Here is a 16,836-nt window from a genome sequence, read left to right as displayed (position 1 = left end):
TTTGTTTTATCCAAGTCTGTACAGCCCTGCATCCAAATTTGATAAACGAGGAGGGTCCAAACTTGAGATACTTCTGTCTCCAAAGCTGGCGTCCACATGTCAGCTGAACATCCAGGGGGCTCTGTCCAAACAGCGCAGGAATTACAACCTCCTCCCCAAGACCCTGGTCAGTTATCCCGGCTCCCACAGAGGAGCTGGACAGGCTTGCCATCTCAGTGAGGTGGACATCCTGATTGCGCCAGCTTTTGGTGCCAAGGGGCCAGTTCAGTCCGGTATGGATCGGGCAACCACAGAACTACATCATGAGTCACCCACTGGGACGTGACTCATACATCGAGCTCGTTTGCAAGTTGTACTGCAGCCAGAGTCTTGGATAGTTTGGGAGTGCAGCTACAGAACTGCAGCTCAACCCTGGATTTCAGGCCTCTCTTCTAGTTTAAAAAAAACACAAGATTTTTTTTCTGTGTACAACAGGAGGGACCTGCGTTCCATTTTTGGGTTTCCTTATTTAAAATCTATCACCCCCTTCAATTACAACCCTGGTGCCAATGCTGGCCCAGGTTCCGTGGCAGCAGCGGAACGAGGTGCTGCTAATGCCCCCGGCATCAGGAGGGGTTTGAAAGGCTCCCCTGAAAGCAGCAGCACCACCAACAACTTACATTTATATAGCGCCTTACAGGTAGAAAAACGTCCCAAAAAGTGCTTCCTAGAAGCGTAAGCAAAAAATATTAGGAGGGGGGTGACCAAATCTTAGTCAATGATATGGGTTTGAAGGAGAATCTTAAAAGAAGAGAGGCAGAAGGTGTGGGCAACAACAACTTGCATTTATATAGCACCTTTAACGGAGTAAAACATCCCAGGGCGCTTCACGGGAGTATTATCAGACAAAATTTGACACCAATACCACAGCACGAAGGCACGGCTGCCACTGGTGGGGTGAAGAGGGATGGAGGAGGATCACAAGATGTTTGCCAAATTAAACAGTAGTTACCAACTGCCAGGTTTTCTAGCCATAGATAAGCAAAGCCCAGGCGAGCAGTGCAATTCATAAACTTACATTTATACAGCACCTTAACATGGAGAACATCTCAAGGTACTTCACAGAGGAGAAGGGGGTACTGAACACTACTAGAAGAGTTAGGAGAGATGATCAAAAGCTTTGTTGAAAAGATCGGTTTTGAGAAGGAGGTCCTTAACCACGGAGAAAGAAGCAGGCAGGGAGACAGGTTGAGGGAGAGAGTTCCAAAGAGCTGAAGGTTGTGCCACCAACGCCATTGCTGTCAAATAGGGATCATCTCAGCCAGAAACCAAAAGCACCAATCACAACTTTTTAAATGCAGGTTTTGTTTCCCCCTCCCATTTTCAGTTTATTTGTTCCCCTCTGCAGACCTCTCTAGGCAGCATTCCCAGTCGACTGGGGGAGGGGTAGAAAAGGTACGCCAATGCTTCTCCGTTACCAGCCTGTGAGAGCAGCAAGACAGCTCTCAGTCATTGCTATGTCTCTGTGGAGGTTATGTCTAGGTGTGTGGATGAGGGTAGTGCAGTTGATGTAGTGTACATGGACTTCAGTAAGGCTTTTGACAAAAGTCCTGCATGGGAGACTGGTCAAGAAGGTAAGAGCCCATGGGATCCAGGGCAATTTGGCACATTGGATCCAAAATTGGCTTAGCGGCAGGAGGCAGAGGATGATGGTCGAAGGTTGTTTTTGTGACTGGAAGCCTGTGTCCAGTGGTGTACTGCAGTGATCAGTGCTGGGCCCCTTGCTGTTTGTAGTGTACATTAATGATTTAGATATGAATGTAGGAGGTATGATCTTTAAGTTCGCAGATGACACGAAAATTGGTGGAGTGGTAAATAGCGAGGAGGGAAGCCTCAGGCTACAGGACGATATAGACGGGTTGGTCTGATGGGCAGAACAGTGGCAAATGGAACTTAACCCTGAAAAGTGTGAGGTGATGTATTTTGGGAGGACTAACAAGGCAAGGGAATACACAATGAATGGTAGGACCCTAGGAAGGACAGGATCAGAGGGACCTTGGTGTGCATGTACATAGATCCCTGAAGGCAACAGGACAGGTAGATAAGGTGGTTAAGAAGCCATATGGGATACTTGCCTTCATTAGCCGAGGCATAGAATATAAGAGCAGGGAGGTTATGATGGAGCTGTACAAAATGCTAGTTAGGCCACAGCTGGAATGCTGTGTGCAATTCTGGTCGCCACACTATAGGAAGGATGTGATTGCATTGGAGATTCACCAGGATGTTACCTGGGCTGGAGCGTTTCAGCTATGAAGAGAGAGTGGACAGGCTGGGGTTATTTTCCATAGAGCAGAGAAGGCTGAGGGGGGACCTGATTGAGGTGTACAAAATTATGAGGGGCATAGATAGGGTAGATAGAAAGGAACTTTTCCCCTTAGTAGAGGGGTCAATAACCAGGGGGCATAGTTTCAAGGTAAGGGGCAGGAGGTTTAGAGGGGATTTGAGGAAAATCTTTTTCACCCAGAGGGTGGTTGGAATCTGGAACTCACTGCCTGAAAGGGTGGTAGAGGCAGGAACCCTCACAAAATTCAAGAAGCATTTAGATGAGCACTTGAAACACCATAGCATACAAGGCTATGGACCAAGTGCTGGAAAATGGGATTAGAATAGGCTTGATGGCCAGCACAGACACGATGGGCTGAAGGGCCTCTTTCTGTGCTGTATAACTCTATGACTCTATGAGAGCCAGGGGCACAAATCTGCCAGCTCATGCCCCATGGCACAGTGTTTCAGTACACAAGCTTTGAATACAACACTTTTTTTTTCAAGAATCAAATTCAGCCTGACTTTGATTGTTATTGAGCGAAAAATTAAAATGACAGCGGAGAAGGCAATCGAGCAAGGTAGCAGTGGGGGAACTAAAAACCAGAGCGTGTCAGGAAGGGACAGAATGTATAATGATAAAGGTAAAGTAGTAAAAGGGGTAAAAGCAGGAATAAATTGTCAGAAAACATATTTGAAAGTTCTTTATCTGAATGCACGCAGCATTCGTAACAAAATTGACGAGTTGACGGTACAAATAACTACACATGGGTATGATCTGGTAGCCATTACGGAAACATGGCTGCAAGATAATCATGACTGGGAACTAAACATACAAGGGTATTTGACAATTAGGAAGGACAGACAGGAAGGAAAGGGAGGTGGGGTTGCTATGTTAATCAAGGATGGAATCACAGCAATAGTCAGAAATGATATTGGGTCAAAGGATCAGGATAGTGAAATAGTTTGGGTGGAGATAAGGAATAATAAGGGGAAAAAGTCACTAGTGGGCGTAGTCTATAGGCTTCCTAACAGTTGCAACTCTGTTGGTCGGAGTATAAATCAGGAAATAGTTGGGGCTTGTAATAAGGGAACAGCTATAATCATGGGGGATTTTAACTTTCATATTGACTGGACTAATCAAATTGGGCATGGCAGCCTTGAGGAAGAGTTTATAGAGTGTATTAGGGACGGGTTCCTTGAGCAGTATGTAACTGAACCAACCAGGGGGCAGGCAATCTTAGATCTGGTCCTGTGTAATGAGACAGGATTAATAAAAAATGTCCAAGTAAAGGATCCCCTTGGAATGAGTGACCATAATATGGTTGAATTCCAAATTCAGTTTGAGGGTGAGGGAGTTGGATCTCAAAATAGCGTACTAAGCTTAAATAAAGGAGACTATGAAGGTATGAGAGTAGAATTGACTAAAGTGGACTGGGAAAACAGATTAAAGTGTAAGATGGTACAAGAGCAGTGGTCTACATTCAAGGAGATATTTCACATCTTTCAAGATAAATATATTCCACTGAGGAAAAAGGGGAGTAAAAGAAAAGACAGCCATCTGTGGCTTAGTAAAGTAATAAAGGATAGTATTCGACTGAAAACAAGGGCATATAAAGTAGCCAAATCTAGTGGGAGGATAGAAGATTGGGAAGCATTTAAAAGCCAGCAAACAATAACTAAAAGATTAATTAAGAAAGGGAAGATAGATTATGAAAGTAAACTAGCAAAAAATATAAAAACAGATAGCAAGAGTTTCTACAGCTACATAAAAAGAAAAAGGGTGGCTAAAGTGAACGTTGGTCCCTTAGAGGATGGGACTGGGAAACTAGTGGTGGGGAACATGGAGATGGCAAAGACGCTGAACAAATATTTTGTATCAGTCTTTACAGTAGAGGACACTAAAAATATCCCAACACTGGACAAACAGGGGGCAATGGGGGGGGGGGGGGAGGAGCTAAACACGATTAAAATCACTAAGGAGATGGTACTCAGTAAAATAATGGGACTTAAGGCGGATAAATCCCCCAGACCTGATGGCCTATATCCTAGGGTCTTGAGAGAAGTGGTGGTAGGGATTGTGGATACATTGGTGATTATTTTCCAGAACTCCCTGGACTCAGGAAAGGTCCCGGCAGATTGGAAAACTGCTAATGTAACACCCTTATTTAAGAAGGGAAATAGACAAAAAGCTGGAAACTATAGACCAGTTAGCCTAACATCTGTGGTTGGCAAAATGTTGGAGTCCATTATTAAGGAAACAGTAACAGCATTTGGATAAACATAATTTAATAGGACAGAGTCAGCATGGTTTTATGAAGGGGAAGTCATGTTTGACAAATTTGCTCGAACTCTTTGAGGACGTAACATACAAGGTGGATAAAGGGGAACCAGTGGATGTAGTGTATTTGGACTTCCAAAAGGCATTTGACAAGGTTCCACACAAAAGATTACTGATTAAGATAAGAAATCACGGGATTGGTGGTAATATACTGGCATGGGTGGAAGATTGGCTATCTAACAGAAAACAAAGAGTTGGGATTCGTTCTCGGGCTGGCAATCAGTAACTAGTGGTGTTCCGCAGGGGTCAGTGCTGGGACCCCAACTCTTTACAATCTATATTAACGATTTGGAGGAAGGGACCGAGTGCAACATATCCAAGTTTGCCGACGATACAAAGATGGGAGGGAAAGCAGTGAGTGAGGAGGACATAAAAAACCTGCAAAAGGACAGACAGGCTAAGTGAGTGGGCAGAGATTTGGCAGATGCAATATAATGTTGGAAAGTGTGAGGTTATGCACTTTGGCAGAAAAAATCAAAGAGCAAGTTATTATCTAAATGGAGAGAAACTGCAAAGTGCTACAGTACAAAGGGATCTGGGGGTCCTGGTGCATGAAACACAAAAAGTTAGTATGCAGGTGCAGCAGGTGATCAGGAAGGCCAATGGAATCTTGGCTTTTATTGCGAGGGGGATGGAGTATAAAAACAGGGAAGTCTTGCTGCAGTTATACAGGGTATTGGTGAGGCCACACCTGGAATACTGCATACAGTTTTGGTTCCCATATTTAAGAAAAGATATACTTGCTCTCGAGGCGGTTCAGAGAAGGTTCACTCGGTTGATTCCGGAGATGAGGGGGTTGACTTATGAGGAAAGGTTGAATAGGTTGGGACTCTACTCATTGGAATTCAGAAGAATGAGAGGCGATCTTATCGAAACATATAAGATTGTGAGGAGGCTTGATCAGGTGGATGCGGTGAGGATGTTTCCACTGATGGGTGAGACTAGAACTAGGGGGCATAATCTAAGAATAAGAGGCTGGCCTTTCAAAACTGAGATGAGGAGAAACTTCTTCACTCAGAGGGTAGTAAGTCTATGGAATTTGCTACCCCAGAGAGCTGCTGAAGCTGCAACATTAAATAAATTTAAAATGGAGATAGACAGTTTCCTAGCAGATAAGGGAATTAGGGGTTACGGGGAGAGGGCAGGGAAGTGGACGTGACTCTAGATTCGGATCAGCCATGATCCTATTGAATGGCGGAGCAGGCCCGAGGGGCCGTATGGCCTACTCCTGCTCCTACTTCTTATGTACTTATATGCACCCAGTCATATTCTAACAAACTCAACTCAAAGCTGTGCTTTTGTACCTCCTCATCCTGTAGAGCTGAAAGTGTCAGATTGTGTCAAAATGCTTACCGTTGTGTTGTGTTGTGGGAGGGAGTGGGATTGGAGCATCACACCAACATGCACAATCAGTGCATTTTAGACACAGTAGGTTTTGTACTGCTTTCGTTTTATACCTTCACCTCCAGTTTTTCTCTATATGTTATATTCCACATCTGTATATCCCACACAGAGTTCCTGACTGTCCCTTATATACTGTCTACTTGTTAATCACACCCACGGTATCAACACTTCACCCATTCAGAACCAGTAAAACTAGTGATTTCCTTAAAGTTTGCAGTGTTCTACAATTCATTTCAAGATCCACCTTTGGTAAGTTTGACACTACCTGATCACTGCTTCCTGACTGACCTTCTCTTCTCTCCTACTCTTTTCAAATGTGGCGGTGCCCTGCACTCTGACCCTTCACCTGGGCTTCTCAGTGGGTTTTTCTGACCAGGTGACTGGATGTTCTCTGACAGCCTATAAAGAGCATACGAAAAAATGAGGGACAGGAAAAGACCTACTGGTCCAACCAGCCTGTCCCATATAGTTATGATGCCTTGTACATCAACAAACACACTGCCCACCCCAGCACGTAATCTCCTGGGAGAGGTAAAAAAAAAAGATTAAAAATCCAGGCCAATTAGGGGGCAAAATCTGGAAAATTCCTCTCAGACTTCCTTAGGCGATCAAAACTAGTCTGGGAGATCACTCTGGCCCTGTTTAACATTTGAGGTATGGATCTTTCATGTTTTTTTTTATTTGTTTTTATGGGAAGTGGGCGTTGCTGGCAAGGTCAGCATTTATTGCCCATCCCTAATTGCCCTTGAGGAGGTGTTGGTGAGCCGCCTTCTTGAACCACTGCAGTCCGTGTGGTGATGATACTACCACAGTGCTGTTAGGGAGGGAGTTCCAGGATTTTGACCCAGCGACGATGAAGGATCAGCGATATACCTCTAAGTCAGGATGGTGTGTGACTTGGAGGGGAACTTGGAGGTGGTGGTGTTCCCATGTGCCTGCTGCCCTTGTCCTTCTAGGTGGTAGTGGTCACGGGTTTGGGAGGTGCTGTCGAAGAAGCCTTGACGAGTTGTTGCAGTGCATCTTGTAGATGGTACACACTGCAGCCACGGTACACGAGTGGTGGAGGGAGTGAATGTTTAAGGTGGTGGATGGGGTGCCAATCAAGCCGGCTGCTTTGTCCTGGATGGTGTCGAGCTTCTTGAGTGTTGTTGGAGCTGCACTCATCCAGACAAGTGGAGAGTATGCCATCACACTCCTTACTTGTGCCTTGTAGATGGTGGAAAAGCTTTGGGGAGTCAGAAGGCGAGACACTTGCTGCAGAATACCCAGCCTCTGACCTGCTCTTGTTGCCACAGTATTTATGTGGCTGGTCCAGTTAAGTTTCTTGTCAATGGTGACCCCCCAAGATGTTGATGGTGGGGGATTCGGCGATGGTAATGCCATTGAATGTCAAGGGGAGGTGGTTAGACTCTGGCTTGTTGGAGATAGCCATTGCCTGGCACTTCTGTGGTGCGAATGTTACCTGCCACTTATCAGCCCAAGCCTGAACATCATCCAGGTCTTGTTGCATGCGGGCATGGACTGCTTCATTATCTGAGGAGTTGTGAATGGCACTGAACACTGTGCAGTCATCAGCGAACATCCCCATTTCTGATCTTATGTTGGAGGGAAGGTCATTGATGAAGCAGCTGAAGATGGTTGGGCCTAGGACACTGCCCTGAAGAAATCCTCAACAAATGCTGGATTTTGGCGCTCAGGAGGAACGCCTGATCTCACACACCATGAGAGGAGGTGTTGTACGGGGGGGGAAATTAGGAGAGAGAGGGAAAATCAATGAGTGACTCCATCAGCAGCTCCCTGGGGTCCTTCCCAGAAGAATTGCAATCAGTAATAGCCAGAGGTCATGGGCTTAAGCTCATGGGCAAAAGATCTAGAGGGGAGATGAGGAGACATTTTTTTTCACTCAGAGAGTTGTCGGGATCTGGAACTAACTGAAAAGGTGGCAGAAGCTGATTCCATAAATAATTTTAAAAGGGAGTTGGACGGGTACTTGAGGATGGGGAACCTACAGGGGTAAGAATCTATGTTTCTATAGAAACAAAAGGCATCAAGGGGTATAGGGAGAGAAGGGGAATATGGTATTGAGATAGAGGAGCAGCCATGATCATATTGAATGGCGGAGCAGGCTCGAAGGGCCGAATGGCCGACTCCTGCTCCTATTTTTTTCTATGTTTCTAGACAGAAAGCGGGGATGTGCGACTAAACACAAGAGCCAGCACAGACACGATGGGCCGACTGGCTGTAAATTTCTAGGATTGTATGATTCGAGTATCCAGGCAGCAGCACTGGCTGAGGAGACAGTTTCCCAACTCAGGATTTTTTGACTCATCCATCTCGTCCCTTCACCCCTTCACCCCCCTAGACACCAAACACCAGCACAGGCAGCTCCTGAGACCCAGCATTAATTATGGACGGATGTCGAGTGTCTTGTCGCTTCCCGAAGGAATGAGACTTAGAATAAGGAGGGGAAATTACAGGGCAGTTACACTAAGACACTGTAGCCGCGGAGGCGTCAACGTTTAAGATCCCACTGCTCAAAAAAGGGAATGGGCACAGGTGATGCTGGAAGACTGTGGCACTGTCAGCATGTGTTATCGAACAGTTTTGTGTCCACAGGGTGAGATCGTCTTTTCTACAAGCGGCCGAGTTAGACATTCGAGGTATTTTCGTTACCGACAAGGATACATCTGTATCAAAACTGCTCAGAACAAGCCAGAAGATGGGCAATAAAATCAGAGGCCAGCAGAGGTCCTCAGTCACGTTTAATCTGGGGAAAATCTGGCCAGTCAGGGCTGCTGCTAAAGCTGACTGAAGTCAGGCAAGCGGAATCTAGATTTGAAACAATTCCGCTGTTTTGATACGTTATTTGGATTTTTTAAAATGACAAGAAATACGTGAGAGATTTTTGAAAACAATTGTAGGTGAAAATGAGAATTCTTACAAGTCCCTAAAAAGTAAAACAAAGTATGAAAAGTACAATCAATTTCAGCAAAGTAGCAGAAAGGGGAAACCTGGATCTAAACCAGGAGGGGAAACGGTTCCAACGTGTTAGCCCTGCGGAGGTGTTTGAGTGTGTTTGTTTGTTTGGTAGTTTAATAACAGACTGGGGAACCCAAGCTAAAAGAAAGCCAGACTCAACAACTATCGATAACCAGGGTTATTGGAGATCGTGGGCTGGACGGTCCTTTCTAACATTAAAAACAAGTTCAGAAACAGCTCGACACGGTCGGTACAAAGCCTGTCTTCCTATTTGGTGTCTTTTAAAAAAAAAACTGAGTGTCGAATCCATGTTACAAAAAAAATCAAATCAGACTTTGGAGATTCCTGACAAATGTGAATCGCCATTGTGTAAATAAATCTGTGTCTACTTTCAGGAGTTCACCGCGAACAAAAAGCATTAGTTTATTACAGCGGAAAATGACAAAAATCAGGATTGGTCAGTGGGCGGCGGGCGAAGGCTGCTGTTCACATCATTCACCCCGTCACCCAGGCACTCAACCCCGGGCAGGTGTCCAGCGGTCCGCCCCACCCGCCCCAGGGGGACCAGGTGACTGAAAACGGTGAGAAATTTAACCAGACCTTTGCTTCGAGAACAGAGAATCAGACAGCTCACTCCGGACCGGGGTGGGGGGGTGGTGGGGGCGAACTGGGCAAGCGGCTGAAAAACACTCCCCAACCCGGGGTGGGGGTGCCGGAGCTCAGTCACCAGGCAGTGAACGTGGAGTCAGAGCCTGGGACAGACTGGGTAAAGGGGAGATTAGAAAGGAGCTGGACTCTCTGCACGACCCGGGCTCGGAACAGACACGTTTAAACCGCTTTAAAACAAACCAGATTGTTCAACAAATCCGAACGTGGTCCTTAGAAGGGAGCAGGTTTTATTATTTATTAAAAACGAACCCAGCCCAATTTATACACACACACACACACACCTTTCTGGGACTGGGCTGGAATAACCCCAGCGGTCTGCAGGTTACCGGGAGCATCTGTCGAGAGAGGAGGATTGTTTTCAAAATCCCTGGAGTGAAATGTATTTTTTTTAGCAAACGTCAAACTTTAAGACACGGGGTGAAAATCAGTGTTTGAACCGTTAATGTTTGCGGAGCGCAGGACCGTCCGGGGTTTAACCCCCAGATCCGAGGCTGGAGCTCGGTTCTGCTTTACTGAATCTTCGCTTTCTGATTTACAGAGAGAGCTTGAGGTTTCACGAAAGGAATTTTAACTCACAATGCACCCGATGCAAAAAGGAAAGCGTTCGTAGAAAAACAATTCAAATTTAAATTATATCGCAATAAGTGAACGGATTGTAGAATGAGATAGGAAACAAAAAGATAATTAAAATCTAATCTGATAGTTGGAGTTTATCATAAAACCTTCACACCAGAAACTGACACGGCTCCCGAGAAACAGACACATTAATATAATGAATACTTTCTGTAACACTGCAGAAGTGTCGGGTGTGTATTTCCGACAGACTCAAAGCAACAGAATCCAATAACTTCAAATATATGTTAAACTGTCGAGTGTGTCAGAAAACCCGCATTTTTCTGCCATGTAAGAAATCCACATTGAACTTCTTTAAAGATGAAGAATTTACGGGTGAAACTTTTCCCCCAAAATTGAAACCTCGGCTATTTAAATATTCGGGAATTCCTGATCTGAGATCACTTCAATCTCGGGTCTGGAACAGTTTAAAGCTGATGGCAGAGTCCGGGTGAAGTCCTGGATTTCTGCCGCCGAAAGCCCCCCGGTACAGGGAATGAAGGGAGAACGGGTGGGAAAACGGGAGGGGGAATGAGGGAATTGGAGGGGGAATGGGAGGAGGAATGGGGGAATGAGGGAATGGGAGGGGGAATGGGAGAATAAGAGGGGGAATAGGGGAATGGGAGGGGAATGGGGGAAAGAGGGAATTGGAGGGGGAATGGGAGAATTGGAGGGGGAATGGGAGGGGGAATGAGGGAATGGGAAGGGGAATGAGGGAATGGGAGGGGGAATGGGGGAATGGGAGGGGGAATGGGAGGGGGAATGGGAGAATTAGGGAATGGGAGGGGGAATGGGAAGGGGAATGAGGGAATGGGAGGGGGAATGAGGGAATGGGAGGGGGAATGGGAGGGAATGAGGGAATGGGGGAATGAGGGAATGGGGGAATTGGAGGGGGAATGGGGGAATTGGAGGGGGAATGGGGGAATTGGAGGGGGAATGGGGGAATTGGAGGAGGAATGAGGGAGTTGGAGGGGGAACGGGAGGGGGAATGAGAGAACGGGAGGGGGGACTGGCGAGTCTTTTGCTGAATTTCTCCCGTTTTGAGCCCAGATCCTCCTCACTTTCCCCGCGGACATTAACTCCAGTCCCCGCTCACCTCCCGCCTACTCTCGGGCTGTCACCGGCCGTTCCAGAGCGGGGGGGCGGGGGGGATTCCGGGGAGACCGACGGGGACCGGCCGCCCATTCAACACCCGGGGACCGGGGCAACAAGAGTCCCGGAGCTCGGTAAAGCTCAGCTCGCTGACCCTCCCCTGGCTCCCCCGGGCCGACCCGGGCACCACTCGGCTCCTGGTCCCCGGGTCTGTCCCGCCAGCCGCAGGCTCCAACAAAGCCCGGGGAGCCGACAATCTGCTCCCAGTCCCAATAAAGCCGACACTTGGCGAGAAATAGCCGGGCTCCAAGCGGAGACTCACCCGCCGCCGCTCACCGTCTGCCGTGACTGCGAGTGGGGGGCTCAGAGCCCCAGCCCGACCAGCAGACATCTTTTTAAATGACATTTTATCACCAGTTTTTGTTGTTGTTGTTACCTTTTAATCAGCAAAACTTTGTCCAGTGTTGGGATCTCCCTTATTACAGAGAAAATAAAGCTGCTTCAGATATGGAGAGGCTGTTTCTACTGAAAGGGGGAGGACGGCGAGTGTGAGCAGACCAGGAACCCGCGGCTCTCAAGCTCAGATTCAAGCGAGAAAATCGGTGAAGTTTTTCGTAAAAGTCAAGGAGGCGAGGGCTCGGAGCCGCGCTCTTCAATGGGGGCACAAGTTGCCCACAGTCAGGGGACAGTTCCTGTCCTGTACCTGGGCTGGGGAAGGCACGGTGATAACTGGTCGGGCACCTGTATTTAACCCTACCTCCCCCCCCTCCCCCAGGTCCCTGCTCCACATTTAAACAGATTCTCTGCTTTTCAGCAGATTCATGATGCCGTTTGCCAAGTTGGATCCAGGCGGGATCTCTCAGGCAGTGCCCACTGCCAACCATTATAGAAACGTGCTGTGCCAACCAGGCTGGCATTGGAGAGATTCGCCACCTGAATCAACCTGAGTGCAGTTTACAAACCGAATGGGCATAGAAACATAGAAGATAGGAGCAGGAGTAGGCCATTCGGCCCCTCGAGTCTGCTCCGCCATTCAATGAGATCATGGCTGATCATCCAAACTCAGTACCCTGGGCAGAGGTGGTTCAGGGTGTTTGGAGCGGCCATACGAAGCAATGAGATGCAGGGTGTGAGGCCACGATTTCAGACCAGGTGGGTTGTCAATCTCAGTCGTGCCGTCACCCACAGGGGCTTGAGGAGATTCAGTGGGAAAGAAAAATCCGAAAGTCACCCCGGCCACATGATACTATCGCCTGGTGACCGTGAGATACCGGAAGACTCCTGACCAGGGTATTTCTCAGCTGGGCTGGGAAAGGGGGCTTAGGGGGTGATGGAAGAGGACAAAACAATAACAATTTAACAGAGACATGACAACCGCTTAAATTCACATTTTAGATTCGGTGATCTATTCTATTCATCAAAGTGAAGGATGTCGATGCTGGGGAATGGGACATTTTCCATATCTGGTACCAGTGGCAGCATTGGGCACACCCAGATCAGGCCCAGAGTAAAGCTTCCTCGACACTGCCCCATCAAGCATTCACAGGTAAGGTACAGCATATGGGTTAGATGCAGAGTAAAGTTCCCTGTACATTGCCCCTCCAATGCACCAGTGTGACGATTTCTAGCTCCTACACTAATCATGTGAGATTGCCCATTAACGCTGAATTAGCTTCAGTTTTGTGTTGTGGGATCCATATCCACTAGGATTGGGCTGAGAAGATGTCGGACCCGTGCAGACAGAGCGGGCTTTCATCCTGTAACTCTGGGCTGGATTTGAAGCCAAGTGTCAGAGATAAAAGATGGTTTTCCCTTCTATGTGAGGAGCTGCTGTTACTGCTCAGGGAGTTTGCTCACTAAACAATGGGATGAGTTCCACAGGTCAGAATTAGTTGACATGCTTCAGTTAGCAAAATTAAACATGAAGACAAATGACACAGATTAAAGTCAGAACTTGTCACTGTACTGGTGCAGTATCACTGCTGTGCATTTAACTCCTGACTGAGGAATCTGCAGATTGCCGCAAGCCCAGACAGTCCTTATTTAAAGTCAAACTATAAAATGTATTCCACTTACCAAAGTTAATGCTCTTGAATCTAGTACAAAATTGCACTCGGCGTGAACATTCACTTAACAGGAATTCAAATATGACTTTTCTCTTTTTTTCAATGTTTCCCCCTTACTGAAGGTGTTGATTTTTCTGTTGTCAGATGCCCGCGAGTACTTCGACCAAGTGACCATTCGACATACGTGTGCCTGGACAGTGAGCGTCAATAGGCTATTAGACTAAAGAGGAGACAACAGCCGAATCCAATCCTCTCCTCGCCCTATAAGCACACCCCATACTTTCCAGCAGCAGTGACTGGTTGGTGGGCAGGAGTGGGAACCCTGCTCTGAACCCAGGGCTCTGAGACGAGTTGGAGCATTCCTCCTGACAACCGAGTTCGATCAGTTATCTCAGAACCTGGAGCCTGCCCCGACTGTATGTTCTACCATAAATAGTAGGGGTAATATTCAACTCCGTCGCCTGGGCAGTAGCCTGGTGGAGCTATCGGATCGCTCGCCTACTGTAGAACCCATTGTTCATTCCATTGATTCACTGCAACTAAACTCAGACGGGTTCTACAAGGGGGTGATCGACTCTAAGCGAATTTGAAAATGACCCCCAGTATCTGTACTAACTGGGTTCTGATGGAGTCCATAATCTGAGTGTTAAAAAAAAACTCGCAAACATTTATAGGTAAATTATTGCTTTCTGTTGAATCAATCTGCGGTTTTCAGATTCGATTACCTCCCAGTACTGATGATCCTTGAAGCCCATCTGCCTTTACAGCAAGAAATATCTCTGCATTCACCGTCCGTGTGCAGCGAGGTTACAATAAAATCAGATCATTTCTGCTTCTTCAGTCTGCTCTGGTTTCTTTGTAACCTATTATAAATAAACCTACAGATGTAAGCGCCAAGTCTGTGACATGTGAGCAGAACTGGACTAAGAGTTCTTGGAGCTCAAGTAGGTGGTACTGCAATTCACTAAAGGGTAGGGGGATGAGCCAGGGCTCCCATTCCCGACCACAGGAGAATGACCCCTGCTGGGAAATGTGCATAAGTGGGGGGTTGGATGAGGACAGGATTGGGCGCCATTGTGACGCCCCTCCCAGTTGAATACCCTGCAGGAACTCACCGGCCAGATTCGCGCGTACGAAGAATAGTTATTCGGCGACGAACCAGCAGCTGTTGATCCCTGACGCCAGGGTGGGTCCGCACTGTCAGAGGGAGGACCACAATCTAGCAAAAAGAAGCAAGCGGTTAGACTGGGAACGTGAAGAGACTGTACCTCTCTCTGACTGGGAGAAACACTCGATTCTTCTTTGCTTGGAACCGTGACAGTGCCGAATGATTTCTCCTTGAAAACGCATCAATATGTTTCCAGATTGCTTGAATTAAATCGTTTTCTGAGGCTGAGGGAGGCGGTAGAGATTCCTCCAGTGAGTGCGTTGTATAATCCAGAATCACTGTTAATATATATAACAAGAAATCACCAGTCTAACTGCGCCGTGTAACTGGAACACAGTTTTACATTCTGCTACAGCCCATCTGGCCTTATTCCTGAAACCCACTTGCAGTGGGCGGTGCTCAGAGTTACTTTGTGACAGATGTAACAAGTCCTTGGTATTACCAATCCCTGATGTGATGCCCCCCCCCCCCTCCCCTCCCCTCGGGACTGTGTACAACCTGAATGGATTTGTCAAAGGAGGGCGGATGGGATAATTAAAAGTGAAACAGCTGCAAGGAGCGGAAAGGCGCCCTGGAGGAAACACAAGCTCCGGGAGCAATCCTGATCCTCGCCGTTTGGAATGTGCACCAAAGCCGGCTGCTTTGATATCAGCTCCCGGCCTAATCCTCACCACCGCCTTAATGCAGCCTCCGTCTACATGTCATCCAGAGAGTTAATGGCTTTAACATTTCTCAACTTGATCTTACAGGAAGAATCGCTGTTTAACGACCGATGTGGTTTGTTACATTGTTTTCCGACAAAAAAAGCTCCAGTAATGCATGTTAACCACATTCTAGCATAGCGAGAACACCAGAAAATACCGCTGGGAATGTGAAATTCCTTCTTTTTAAATAACGTTTTGTGTTTAGCAAGAGGAACTTTGTTAGTGCTGGGTTATTTCAGGCACCCAAGCAACACCCCCAGGTGAAGCAGGAGTTAGATACAGAGTAAAGTTTCCTCTACACTCCCCCATCAAGCACTTCCAGACTTGGTGTCGTCCCCAGGCTGCCTGTTTAGGGAGATGATAACGATCCCATGGTACTATTCTGAAGGGCAAGGAATTCTCCAGTGTGCTGGACAACATTCCTTCCTCAGTCAAAACAGATTAACCGGTCATTGAAGAACAATAACAACTTGCATTCACATAGCACCTTTAACACATAAGAACATGTCCCGCGGTGCTTCACAAACAGGTGTAAGCAAAGAGAGCTGAGCTGCAAGGGGGAAGCTCAGGCGGGGTGACCAAAAGCTTAGTCAAAGAAATGGGTCTTGAGGATGTTTTTGCAGGTGGAGAGAAAGGTGTCGAGGTGAAAAGATTTAGAGAGGGAGTCGAAGGATAGGACAAAGGTGGCTGAATTCTTTGCTGTGAATGGTTAGGCAAAGGGAGAGGGGATGCACAGAAATCCGGAATCCCAGGAGAGGGGCATTCAAGGGGGATTATGAGATTGGAGGAGATTGCAGAGATAGGGTGGAACAAGGCTTTATTGACCAAGACAAGGACTTCCAATGTGATACACTGGGGGATACCTAGTGCAGGGCCAGCAAGGACAGTGTGATGGACACAAAGCATCTCAGGTGGGACAGGATGTGTGTGGAAGAGTTGGAGATGGGAGGCCAGTGACTGAAGCATTGGAATAGTCAAGTCAAGAGGTGACAAAGGGTCTCAGCCGGGGAAGGGCTGAGATAGGTGGTGATGGTGGGCCATGATATTCAGGTGGATGTAAGCAGTTTTGGTGATGGATAAATGTGGTGTCTGAAGCTCAAGCCTGGGTTGAACAGGCTGCTGAGATTATGAACGGCTTGGTTCAGCCTGAGAAGGGAAGGGAGTGGAGTTTATGACGGAGGTCGATAGAAGATGGCTTTGGTCTTCTAATGTTGAGCTGGAGAAAGTTATGATTTATCCAAGATGCTGCCAGACAAGAAGTGCAATACCATGGAGGCAGTCGAGGGATCCAGAACAGTGACGGAGACATGGAGCTGAGTATTATTTGCGTACATGTGAAAACTGACCCTGTGCTTACAGATGAAGTTGCTGAGGGACAAAACATAGATGAGGAGGTAGGGGATAATCCTTGGGCGATTCCGGTAGTGATAACCACATTGCTGTTTGTGGGTTTTTGCTGTGTTTAAAGAGTTGCTGATTTTTGCCTACAGAATAGCAGCC

The 16,836-nt window shown here is 47.2% G+C and overlaps 1 protein-coding gene across 8 annotated transcripts in view; it reads right to left on the bottom strand.

Moving 5' to 3' along the window:
• The window catches only part of nbl1 (NBL1, DAN family BMP antagonist), a 43,215-nt gene extending 28,215 nt beyond the window's left edge, over nt 1–15,000 (bottom strand). The window contains exons 1-2 of one of the 8 annotated variants that reach the window (XM_085967049.1): nt 13,475–13,849; nt 9,976–10,029 (exon numbers count right to left, since the gene is read on the bottom strand). The gene's annotated coding sequence lies outside the window, so the exon portion shown is untranslated. Of the gene's footprint in view, nt 1–6,311; nt 6,446–9,975; nt 10,030–11,834; nt 11,860–13,474; nt 13,850–14,189; nt 14,325–14,579; nt 14,685–14,732 lie in introns of those variants that run through there. The other 7 variants (XM_085967045.1, XM_085967046.1, XM_085967048.1 and 4 more) reach the window with 7 other exon arrangements.
• Nucleotides 15,001–16,836: the final 1,836 nt, after the last annotated feature.

This window comes from Somniosus microcephalus, chromosome 25, assembly GCF_052327205.1.
Source record: "Somniosus microcephalus isolate GS21.2 chromosome 25, FLI_Smic_1.0, whole genome shotgun sequence".
Lineage (NCBI taxonomy): Eukaryota > Metazoa > Chordata > Chondrichthyes > Squaliformes > Somniosidae > Somniosus > Somniosus microcephalus.
This window is presented reverse-complemented; position numbering and strand designations above follow the sequence as displayed.